This window comes from Lithobates pipiens, unplaced genomic scaffold (assembly GCF_037356315.1).
Source record: "Lithobates pipiens isolate NorthernLeopardFrog02 unplaced genomic scaffold, aLitPip1_a1.2 Scaffold_8, whole genome shotgun sequence".
Classification (NCBI taxonomy): domain Eukaryota; kingdom Metazoa; phylum Chordata; class Amphibia; order Anura; family Ranidae; genus Lithobates; species Lithobates pipiens.
The window spans coordinates 383,661,960-383,674,883 of record NW_027507903.1 but is presented as its reverse complement, the minus strand read 5'-3'; the positions used below and the strand labels follow the sequence as shown (position 1 = coordinate 383,674,883).

The 12,924-nt window shown below is 46.9% G+C and overlaps 1 protein-coding gene and 8 pseudogenes across 1 annotated transcript in view; all 9 read right to left on the bottom strand.

The window, feature by feature from the left end:
• LOC143962780 (uncharacterized) overlaps positions 1-12,924 on the bottom strand; it is a 459,151-nt gene that overhangs the window by 376,299 nt on the left and 69,928 nt on the right. The gene's annotated exons all lie outside the window — the stretch shown is intronic.
• On the bottom strand, positions 3,105-3,221 carry LOC143965509 (5S ribosomal RNA; annotated as a pseudogene).
• LOC143965244 (5S ribosomal RNA) lies at positions 3,310-3,428 on the bottom strand (annotated as a pseudogene).
• Positions 3,788-3,906, bottom strand: LOC143965470 (5S ribosomal RNA; annotated as a pseudogene).
• On the bottom strand, positions 4,253-4,371 carry LOC143965333 (5S ribosomal RNA; annotated as a pseudogene).
• Positions 4,921-5,039, bottom strand: LOC143964777 (5S ribosomal RNA; annotated as a pseudogene).
• Positions 5,148-5,266, bottom strand: LOC143965547 (5S ribosomal RNA; annotated as a pseudogene).
• Positions 5,374-5,492, bottom strand: LOC143965469 (5S ribosomal RNA; annotated as a pseudogene).
• On the bottom strand, positions 5,601-5,719 carry LOC143965536 (5S ribosomal RNA; annotated as a pseudogene).

Below are 12,924 nucleotides of genomic sequence, written 5' to 3'. Positions count from 1 at the left end.
ATCAACTCGCATCACCCCAGCACATCGCATCGCCCCCAGCACATCGCACCACATTGCTCCCAGCACATAGGATCGCATCTCCCCCAGCACATCGAATCGCATCACCCTCAGCACATCGAATTGCATCTCCCCCAGCACATTGAATCACATCTCCCACGAACATCGAATCACCCCCATCACATCGCATCGCCCAAAGCACATTGCATCACCCCCAACACATCGAATTGCATCAGCACATCAAATCGCTTCACCCCAACACCTAGAATCCCATTGCCCAGAAGGAAGAAAGAAATGACTGCAGATCCAGAACTTCCGATTGCCTTTTATATTGTTTCACAAAGATAACACCAAAGACACCAAACTATGGTCATGTGGACGCATTTCACACATACATCTTGTGCTCATTCCAGTCATCTGCAACGAGATATTGGTAACATTAAAAAACACAAGGAGGATGATATGGGGCTTTAGGCCCCAATTATTGCATTAACAACCTTTAAAACACACTGCACTCAATTGTAATATTGACAAGCTAGGCATTTTAAAACAATAAAATGCTTTCCTGGCTTCTAAAAAAATAAAGCATTCAGCAGGAAAAAATATACATAATTTTCACATTAAACAATATGGTTCTAATGCTAACTAATAACCGCACTAAAGCCTAACAAAAAAATAAAAATAAATCAATGATGTGCATTGTGTCTGAATACTGCTCTGTTGGGACCACAAAGAGCTGGAAACCAATGGGAAATCAATCACAATGCATTCTATGCTGTGCCAGGCTGGGCATGAATCAGCAGCAAAGGGCAAATTAATGGCATTGTATACAAACAATGCTACCGTGGGCTTGGGAGGGGGTCCTGTCGAAAGCCTAGCTGCAACAAATGGGCAGCAAGAAATCTATGTGCATTGCATCTGAACACTGCTCTGTTGGGACCACAGAGAGCCTGAAACGGGAAATCAGTCGCAATACATTCTATGCTGCGCCAGACTGGGTATGAATCAGCAGCAAAGGCCGAATTAATGGCATTGTATAAAACCAATGCTACAGTGGGCTTGATTGTGCAACACATCATTTGCATTTCATATAACTGGCTCCCCTAGAGCAGCCAATCACTATCTGCATTGCTTATGAATGCTGCTTTGTTAGGACCACAAAAAGCATATGCGCAAGGTGAAATCATTTGCAATGCATTCTACACTGCTCCAAGTTGGGCATATAAATGTGTAGTGGAGGGGAATTAATGGCATTGTAAACAAACAATGCTTCAGTGGGCTTGATTGCACAACACATCATTTGAATTTCATATAAACCAAAGGTTGGCTCTAGTAGAGCAGCAATTTACTATTTACATTGCCTATGAAATGTGCTCTGTTGGGACCACAGAGCATATGCGCAAGGGGAAATCACTGGCAATGCATTCTACACTGCTCCAAGGTGGGCATACTAATGAGCAGCAAACGGGTAGTTAACAGCATTATATACAAACAATGCTACAGTGGGCTTGGGAGGGGGTCCTGTCTAAATCCTGCTCTAGCAAATGGGCAGCAAGTGATATCTACGTGCATTGTGCCTGAACCCTACTCTGTTTTTGCTTGCTACTGGCTACACTATACATGGACATTAATGAATAGTTTTCATTGAAAACTTTCATATGGTTTAAATTATGGACGTTTAAACCTATTTGTGTGGGAATGGCATGTGTCATACCTTTTCCCCTATGGGGAGAAGACATCTTGACCCAGTCCCTAAAGTCTGAACCAAGAATAGGGCACGTTGATTTTGGCCTGGCCAAAGTTTGTTGGCTGTAGTATGGTGCCCTCATACTCTAACTAAGAAAAGCTAAGAACCATTCCAAGATCAAAACACCGAATTCCCAGGAAGAAAGGATAAACAGTTAAAATAGGATCTGCCATTCACGTCATAGGCCATAACCAAAAATTTGGACTGCCTGCCATGTTGCCCTAGAAGCAGTTGGAAGAGAGAGAGAGAGAGACTGAATCAGATCTAGCCCGGCCTTCTCAGAGGAATGAGCACTCTTCCGCCAGTCCAGCACGAACTGAGATTGACCCAGTCCCTCAGCCTTCTACTTCAGAACAACCTAGCAACCAGACTAGAGGCTTAATTATAGCTTACAATTGAAATGTAAGATGGTCTTCCAACAGCCGCCCTTTACTTCCAGAGAGCGGGGGCTCTCTGTAGACTTTCCCAAGAGGGATCAGACTGAAATCCCTGCTCTCTTTCTTATTCCTAACTCCATCCAGCAATATTTTTGTGTCCACAAAATTCAGTGGGTAAACCCAAGCAATGAGTTCTGATTAAAGCTCATAACTCAGGCAGTTGATTGAGCTATATACTTTTTCATTCCTAACGCAGTCAAGCAATATTTTTGGGTCCACAAAATTCAGTGATGAACCCAAGCAATGAGTTATGATTAAAGCTCATTTGGTAGCGTTTTATATTTAAATCCGGAAGGCAGTGCTTGGTTTTCAGGGTCCCATACGTGGCTAGGCTTCCAAAAAGTCCCACATATGTGGTATCCCCGTACTCAGGAGAAGCAGCAGAATATATATTTGGGGTGCAATTCTACATATAACTATGGCATGTGTGAGCAATATATCATTTAGTGACAACTTTTTGTAAACTTTTTTTTTGTATCATTATTCAATCACTTGGGAAAAAAAAATATTCAATGGACTCAACATGCCCCTCAGCAATTTCCTTGGGGTGTCTACTTTCCAAAATTGGGTCATTTGGGGGGGTTTTGTGTTGTTTTGGCATTTTATGGCCTTCGAAACTCTGATAGGTAGTGAGGAGTGAAATCAAAAATTTGCACCCTTAGAAATCCTGAAGGCAGTGATTGCACTGAAGGCAGTGATTGGATTTCGGGGTGCCGTACGCGGCTAGACTCCCAAAAAGTCCCACATATGTGGTATCCCTGTACTCAGGGGAAGCAGCAGAATATATTTTGGGGTGCAATTCCACATATAACTATGGCATTTGTGAGCAATATATCATTTAGTGACAACTTTTTGTAAACCTAGCAACCAGACTAGAGGCTTAATTAAAACAGGTCGTCCACGCCAACAACATATTAAAATAAAGCCTACGGCACCTGGTATTCCCAGAAGGTCTCCCATCCAGGTACTATCCAGGCCCAAACCTGCTTAGCATCCGAGATCAGAGGAGATTGGGCACATTCAGGGTGATGACCACTCTCAGCCCTCTTGACAAAGGCCAAGATGGTAACCTCGGCAAACAAGCAGAAAAATAAAACAGGTCGTCGACGCCAACAACATATTAAAAAAAGCCTACAGCACGTGGTATTCCCAAGAGGTCTCCCATCCAGGTACTAACCAGGCCCAAACCTGCTTAGCATCCGAGATCAGATGAGATCGGAAATATTAAGGGTAATGTGGCCGTAAGAGGTCTTGCTGTCCACTCTCAACCCTCTTGGCAAACGCCAAGATGGTCACCTCGGCAAACGCCAAGATGGTCACCTCGGCAAACAAGCAATAAAATAAAACAGGTCGTCGACGCCATCAACATATTAAAAAAAAGCCTATGACACATGGTATTTCCAAAGGTCTCCCATCCAGGGACTATCCAGGCCCGACCCTGCTTAGCATCCGGGATCAAACTATATCTGGCGCATTCAGGGTGATGTGGCATTAGGCGATCTTGTTTGCCACTCTCAACCCTCTTGACAAACTCCAAGATGGTCACCTCGGTAAACAAGCAGTAAAATAAAACAGGTCATCGATGCCAACAACATATTTAAAAAAAAGCCTACGGCACCCGATATTCCCAGGCGGTCTCCCATTCAGTTACTGACCAGGCCCGACCCTGCTTAGCATCCGAGATCAGACGATAGCTGGCGCATTCAGGGTGATATGAACATAGGCAATTTTGATCGCCACTCTCAACCCTCTAGACAAAAGCCAAGATGATCCCCTCGGCAAACAAGCAGAAAAATAAAACAGGTCGTCGATGTCAACAACATATTTAAAAAAAGCCTACGGCACCTGGTATTCCCAAAGGTCTCCCATCCAGGGACTAAATAAGGCCAACCCTGCTTAGCATGCGAGATCAGCCAAGATAGGGCACATTCATGATGATGATGATGGTGATGTGGCCTTAGATGACCTTTCAGTCCACTCTTAACGCTCTTGACAAATGGCAAGATGGTCACCTCAGCAAACAAGCAGAAAAATAAAACAGGTCCTCGACGCCAGCAACATATTAAAAAGACGCCTACAGCACCTGGTATTCCCAGGCGGTCTCACATCCAGCTACTAACCAGGCCCGACACTGCTTAGCATCTGAGATCAGACGAGATCGGGCGCATTCAGGGAGATGAAGCCATAGGCGATCTTGCTGGCCACTCTCAACCCTCTTGACAAACGCCAAGATGGTCACCTCGGCAAACAAGCAGTAAAATAAAACAGGTCGTCGATGCCAACAACATATTAAAAAACAGCCCACGGTACCTGATATTCCCAGGCGTTCTCCCATTCAGTTACTAACCAGGCCGACCCTGCTTAGCATCTGAAATCAGACGAAATCTGACTCATTCAGGGTGATGAGGCCATAAGCGATCTTCCTTATCACTCTCAATCCTCTTGACAAAGGCCAAGATGGTCACCTCGGAAAACAAGCAGAAAAATAAAACAGTTCGTTGTTGTCAACAACATATTAAAAAAGCCTACAGCACCTGGTACTCCCGAGCGGTCTCCCATCCAGTTACTAACCAGGTCCAACCCTGCCTAACATCCTAAATCAGGCACATTCAGGGTGATGTGGCCGTAGGCAATCTTGCTGGCCACTCTCAACCCTCTTGACAAACGCCAAGATGGTTATCTCGGTAAACAAGCAATAAAATAAAACAGGTCGTCGATGCCAACATCATATTAAAAAAAAGACTACGGCACCTGGTATTCCCATGTGGTCTCCCATACAGGTACTAACCAGGCCCGACCCTGCTTAGCATCCAAGGTCAAACGAGATCAAGCGCATTCAGGGAGATGTGGCCATAGGTGATCTTGCTGGCCACTCTCAACACTCCTGACAAACGCCAAGATGGTCACCTTGGCAAACAAGCAGAAAAATAAAACAGGACGTCGACGCCAACAACATATTAAAAAAAAGCCTATGGCACCTGGTGTTCCCAGGCGGTCTCCCATTCAGGTACTAACCAGGCCCGACCCTGCTTAGCATCCAAGATCAAACGAGCTTGAGTGCATTCAGGGTGATGTGGCCGTATGCGAGCTTGTTGGCCACTCTCAACCCTCTTGACAAACGCCAAGATGGGCACCTCGGCAAACAAGCAGAAAAATTAAACAGGACGTCGACGACAACAACATATTTAAAAAAGCCTAGGGCACCTGGTACTCCCAAGCGTTCTCCCATCCAGGTACTAACCAGGACCGCCCCTGCTTATCATCTGAAATCAGACGAGATCGGGCGCATTCATGGCGATATGGCCGTAGGCTATCTTGCTGGCTACTCTCAACCCTCTTGACAAACGCCAAGGTGGTCACCTCAGCAAAGAAGCAGAAAAATAAAACAGGTCGTCGATGCCAACAACATATTAAAAAAAAGCCTACGGCACCTGGTATTCCCAGCCGGTCTCCCATCCAGGTATTAACCAGGCCCGACCCTGCTTAGCATCCGAGATCAAACGATATCTGGCGCATTCAGGGTGAAATGGCAATCGCATCGCCCCGAGCACATGGCATCACATCGAAACCCATCTCCCCCAGCACATCGAATCACATCTCCCCCAGCACATCGCATCTCCCAAAGCACATCGCATCACCCCAACATATCGAATCGCATCAGCACATCGAATGGCATCGGCACATCGAATCGCTTCGCCCAAACACATCGAATCCCACCGCCCAATCGCATCGCATCTCACCAGAACATCGAATCGTCCCAAAGCACATTACATCACTCGCAACACATCAAATCGCATCTCCCCCAGCACATCACATCGCACTGCCCCAGCTCATCGCATCTCCCCCAGCACATCAAAACGCATCACACCCAGCACATTGCATCACCCCCAGAGCACTCACTTCAGTAGAATTTAGGGAAAGGGCGATTGAGGCAGCTCTCGCATTTCCTTGAATACAATTTTTTTCTTTGAAGCAGTACTCACCCTGGTCTTAGCTATTTATTGTATCACATGGTGGCACCAGGAAAACTTACCTCTGCTGTGCATATTATGAGGGGCTCCCACCATCCCTGTGCTGTGCTGACTTCCTCCTGGGGCTGTACCTCTGCTGTGCATATTATGAGGGTCTCCCACCATCCCTGTGCTATGCTTATTATGAGGGGCTCCCACCACCCCTGTGCTGGGCTGACTTCCTCCTGGGGCTGCTTATTATGAGGGGCTCCCACCATCCCTGTGCTATGCTGACTTACTCCTGGGGCTGTACCTCTGCTGTGCATATTATGAGGGTCTCCCACCATCCCTGTGCTATGCTTATTATAAAGGGGCTCCCACCATCCCTGTGCTATGCTCATTATGAGGGGCTCCCAGCATCCCTGTGCTATGCTGACTTACTCCTGGGGCTGCTTACGGTGCAGGTGTCAGTGCTGTATATCACGGTGCTGGTGTCAGTGCTGTATATCACGGTGCTGGTGTCAGTGCTGTATATCACGGTGCTGGTGTCAGTGCTTTATGTCACGCTGCTGATGTCAGCGCTCTCTATCACGGTGCAGGTGTCATTGCTGTATGTCACGCTGCTGATGTCAGTGCTCTCTATCACGGTGCTGGTGTGAGATCACTCTATCACGGTGCAGGTGTCATTGCTGTATGTCACGCTGCTGGTGATCATCTCCTGCACCCTCTTCTTTGCCTACCCTGACCTTCCTTCTCCTCCATTGCCTTCATGTGCTCCACAGTCCTGAATTGTCACAATTTCACATATAAAAAAAGAATGCTTGTAGTTGTCGATCCCAGATTCACCTCATACATGTGTTATGTCATTGGCCATGTGGTGGAACTATGTTTGCACAGCTAGTAATTATTTTGTGGCTGCACATTTGACCTGTAGGTTTGCAAAGTTCTCCTCCCATTGAAGTCAATGGGGCCTGCCGCGAACGTTACGGTTCGCAAACTATCGGTCGCATTCGCGAAACGTCCCGTCGGAAGTTCGTCCATCACTACTAACCAGGCCCAACCCTGCTTAGCATCCGAGATCGGACGAGATCGGGCGCTTTTAAGGTGATGTGGCTGTAGGCAATCTTGCTGGCCACTCTCAACCCTCTTGACAAACGCCAAGATGGTCACCTCTGCAATCAAGCAAAAAAATAAAACAGGTCATCGACGTCAACAACATATTAAAGAAATAGCCTATGGCACCTGGTATTCCCAGATGGTTTGTAAGAGGGGGGTACTGGGGGGTAGGTTTGGGTGGGCCTAAAAATCATATAAATCATGGCTCCTGTATATCCTGGATCAGGGATAAGGCTAGTAAGGGGGGTATCACTTGATAAATTGACCACCCAATGCCTGCAATATTGTAAGGTAGTGAACGGGCTCCTGCTTTCAGGGTAGTATGATGTTTAGTAAAGTATATAGAATTACTAGCTCCTCTATGATGATATGAGGTCTGCAATATGAAGAATAGTTCATATAAGGCATAGAGGTAAGTGCCAATATAAATGTCGCAGCAGGGCACAAGATCGGATCAGTCACTAAAATATACCAAGTGCTCTGTTCGATGTATACTTTACCGATAGGTGTCTCGGGTCCTTCTGGGCGCTCATTCGGCTGTGGTAATGTTCAGTTAGAGAGTAAAAGGCTACAACTATATGGGATCCGAGCAGGAATGGTGTCTAGTCGAGTGCGTGCGTTGAATGCTCTCTCGTCTGACGGATTGGAGGCCCAGGACTGCTCCAGGTAGAAATCATGGTGTTAACCGGAGTCGGGGATATTGAAGCTAGTGTCTGTAGTCTTTCAAGGCAGGTGAGTAAGGGAATGGTCCATATGCACGGCAGAGGAAAGGAGAGCGGCACGAGGCAGGGTATGAAGCATGTAGGCTAATCCACCGTCGCATGAGTGTCCCGGAGCTCTCGTGAGGCGACAGGTCTAGCGGTCCCTGCGTGCTCTGTGAGGTAGCGTGGCCGAAGTCGGGCTCGTCGGTGGGTGGCGGGGTCGGTGTCCCCCAAGTGGTCTGAAAGTGGATGGCGACCTATGTCTGCGAGATCTGGACAGTTGAGTTTCCATGAGATCTTCAGTGCTGTGGGTGTTGGGTGAAATGTGGACCCGAAAATCTCACAAAATTGTCATATTATCAGTTTATTTCCCACACACAGCATATGCATACCACAAATTACACCCCAAAACACATTCTGCTATTACTCCCGAGTACGGCAATACCACATGTGTGAGACTTTTACACAGTGTGGCCACATACAGAGGCCCAACATGCAGGGAGCGCCATCAGGCGATCAGGAGCACCCAGGACAATTCTGACATTTCTTTCCTACATGTAAATATCATCATTTATTTGCTAGAAAATTACATAAAATCCCAAAACATTATATATGTTTTTTTAGCAAACATCCTGGAGAATACAATGGTGGTCGTTGCAACTTTTTATCTCGCCCGGTATTTGCACAGCAATTTTTCAAATGCTTTTTTTTGGAAAAAAAACTGTTTTGTGCTTAAAAAAAAAAACACAGTAAAGTTAGCCCAATTTTTGCATAATGTGAAAGATGAAGTTACGCTGAGTAAATAGATACCTAACATGTCACTCTTCAAAATTGCACACGCTCATGGAATGGCGCCAAGCGTCTCTACTTAAAAATCCCCATAGGCGATGATTTAAATTTTTTTTACTGGTTATATGTTTTGAGTATAACGGCAGGGGTGAAAGCACAGCATCACATTATTAAAGGAAGTAGAGCCCATTATGTTATGGGCGGAAAGAAATTTGTTGGATTTAAAGGCAGTTTACCTTTCGGGCCGTTTGAATCAGCAGGTGGATCGCCTATCACGTTGTTTTCCAGACAGCAACGAGTGGGCAGTGCACCCATCAGAGTTCAGTTGGATCATGAGTCTGCAGAAGCCACCAGAAATAGATCTTTTTGCTTCTCCAATGAATGCGAAGCTGCCGAGATTTCCATCCCGTCTGCCTCATCCCCGTGCAGAAGCAGTAGATGCCCTCTCGAGTCCGTGGCGATGCAAGACCGCATATGCGTTTCCCGCCAGACCCTTGATCGCAAAGTTTTTAATCAGATTATCGATGGAGCCAGTCAGAGTGATAGCTATTCTGCCGTACTGGCCGAAGAGGCTGTGGTTCCCTTGGGCAATGAACCTCAGCGTATGCCCCGCCGTTCAAGATCCCAGTGTTCCCGCAGCTTCTCTCACAGGGGAAATTGGTGCACCCAGCTCCTCACAAACTGAATCTACATCTTTGGATCTTGAGCAGCAGAATTTCATTAGGATTCTCAGTGGGGGTGATTTCTACTCTCCTAAAAGCTAGGAAACCTTCCACGAACTTTATCTATTCTAAAATATGGAATACATTTAAAACATTTGCAGAAAGTAAGCAGTGGGACCCCACCACTCCGTCCACCTCAGTAGTTTTGGAGTTTCTGCAGAATGGTTTAGATCTGTGGCTCAGTTTAACCAGTAGAGACCCGCGCTATAGCCAAATGATGGCTACAGCGTGGACCCCCTTTACCGGGGCGACGTCTATTGACGTCGTCCCGTGCACGAGCGGCCTGCGTGTCTACGAGACTCGCCTGATCACAGATCCAAGCAAGGGGTCGATCCCGACCCCTTACCATGTGATCAGCTGTCAGCCAATGACAGCTGATCATGTGATACAACGGAGCCGGTAATCGCCTATTTTTCCTCCTCGCGCTGATAGCGCGAGGAGAAAAAAAAAGATCCGTTCACCGGCGGCCGTGATCGGGACATCAGTCCCGATCACGGCCAGCTTACCAGTACCCATCTGCCCCCTGCCAGTGCCACCTCTGTAATAAAAAAGTGCCCCCCATCAGTGCCACCCAGCAGTGCCCATAGTGCCACCCAGCAGTGCCCACAGTGCCACCCATCAGTGCCCACAATCTGCCTCAACAACGGTGCTGCACCCCAGTGCCACATATCCGTGCCCATCAGTGTCATCTAACAGTGCCCATCAGTGCCGCCCATCAGTGCCCAGCAGTGCCACCTATCAGTTCCACCTATCAGTGCCCATCAGTCCCATATATCAGTGGTACCTATTAGTGCCACCCATCCGTGCCATCTTATCTGTGCCCATCAGTGCCGCCTTATCTGTGCCCATCAGTACTGCCTTATCTGTGCCTACCAGTGCCACTTTATCTGTGCCTATCGGTGCCACTTTATCTGTGCCTATTAGTGCCGCCTTAACTATGCCTATCAGTGCCCACCAGTGCAGCCTATCAGTGCCCACCAGTGCCGCCTCATCAGTGCACTTCAATGAAGGAGAAAAATGACCTGTTTGCAAAATTTTATAACAAACTATTAAACATGATTTTTTTTTTTTTTGCATCTTTTTTTGGTTTGTTTAGCAAAAAATAGAACTCCCAGCTGTAATTAAATACCACCAAAAGAAAGCTCTATTTGTGGGAAAAAAATGATAAAAATGTAATTTGGGTACGGTGTTGTATGACCGCGCAATTGTCATTCAAAGTGCATCAGCGCTGAAAGCTGAAAATTGGTCTGGGCAGGAGGGGGGTTTAAGTGCCCAGTAAGCAAGTGGTTAAAGTGGTGCTCAGGCCAAAATTACACTTTTTAAATAAAAATATCCCTATAATACACAAGCTTAATGTATTCAGTAAAGTTGGTCTGTAAACTAAGGTCCGTTTTGTTTGGTTATTACAGCATTTTGAAAGTTTATAAACTAGCAGCAGACTGTGGCCATCTTAAGTGTGGGCATCTGAAGCCAGACCGTATTTCTTCCTGGATTTCAGCCTTGCAGATCTCGCACATGCTCAATGCTGCACAAGCAGTGTAATAAGTTTCAGGTCAGGTTTCCATGGCAACGGCAGTGTTAGAGGAAGTTGCCACCCATATCTATGCAAACCCCTCCTCCCTCCAGGAACCAGTAAATATACTGCATGTACAAGGAATATTATTCAAGAAACACACACACACACTATATATATATCGTGTTCTGTACATATATACACACACATATCTACACTCAGCTGATACTTTTTTCTGTACAGCTTTTCATTTAAAAAGAAAAAAATAATAATCACAGCAACACAATTCATTTATGCATCTAGACGTATTGAAGACGACTTTATGAAGTTCAAACTGTGCATATGCATTTTGAAAAATTGTGCTTGTGTTTTGGTATTAGGCCCCTTTCACACGGGATGGATCAGTAATGATCCGCCCCGTGATGATCTGCTTGCTCAGCGGGGATTGCTCTGTTGTCCCCGCTGAGCCGGAGGATAACAGGGCGGTCCCAGTACACTGTGCATGGACCGCCCTGTCAGCTCTCCGCTCTCCTCTATGGGGGATTGTCTGTCCGTGTTCATCCGATCCGCTCTGCAGACGGATAGAAAAATAGGATTTTCCTCCGTCTGCAGAATCGGACAATTGCGGAGGCGGACGATATCGGGTGTTTGCGGATGTTCATCCGCCGACACCCGCTATCCCATAGGAATGCATGTATGTCCGTACTTCATCTGCAAACGGATGGATGAAATACGCACATAATGTCTGCATGTGTGAATGGGACCTTAGATGGGATGGTGGCAGTACTTTAAAAAAAACTGCTTATTTACAACTATTTGCACAAACCACTTTCTCTATGTTACATAGATAATCGGGTTAAAAATAAAAAAAATATATCCCCAGCACATCGATCCCCCTCCCCGTAAAATCGCATCGCCCCAGCACATTGCATCACAACGCCCCCAGCACATCAAATCGCATCTCCCCCAACACTTCTCATCGCATTGCCCAAAGCACATTGCATCACCCCGACACATCAAATCGCATCAGAACATCGAATCGCGTCGCCCCCAACAGATCGCATCAAATCGCATCACCCAAGCACATCGCATTGAATCGCCGCAGCACCTCTCCCAGAACATCAAATCGCAACACCCAAGCACATCGCATTGCATCTCCCCCAGAACATCGAATCGCATCACCCCCAGCACATTGCATCACCCCCAACACTTCGAATTGCATCAGCACATCGAATCGCATCGCCCCAGCACATCTCATCGCCCCAGCAAATCGAATCGCATCTCCCCCATCACATTGCATCTCCCCCAGCACATTGCATCACCCCCAGCGCATCGAAATGCCCAAAGCACATTGCATCACCTACAACACATCGAATCGCATCAGCACATCGAATCGCTTCGCCCCACCATATCTCATCGAAATGCATCGCCCAAGCACATCGCATCGCCTCAGCACATCGAATCGCATCTCCCCAGAATATCGGATCGCATCTCCCCCAGCACATCGAATCGCCCCCAGCACATCGCATCGCCCAAAGCACATTGCATCACCCCAACACATCAAATCGCATCAGAACATCGAATCGCATCGCCCCAGCAAATCGAAACGCATCTCCCCCAGCACATTGCATCTCCCAGCACATCGAATCGCCCCAGCACATCGAATCGCCCCAAAGCACATTGCATCACTCCCAAAACATCGAATCACATCAGCACATCAAATCGGTTTGCCCCACCACATAGCATCAAAACGCATTGCCCAAGCACATTGCATCGCCCCAGCACATCAAATCGCATCACCCATCGCATCGAATCGCATCACCCAAGCACATCGCATTGAATCGCCCCAGCACATTGAATCGCATCTCCCCAGAACATCGAATCGCATCACCCCAGCACATTGCATCACCCCCAGCACTTTGAATTGCATCAGCACATCTCATCGCATAGCC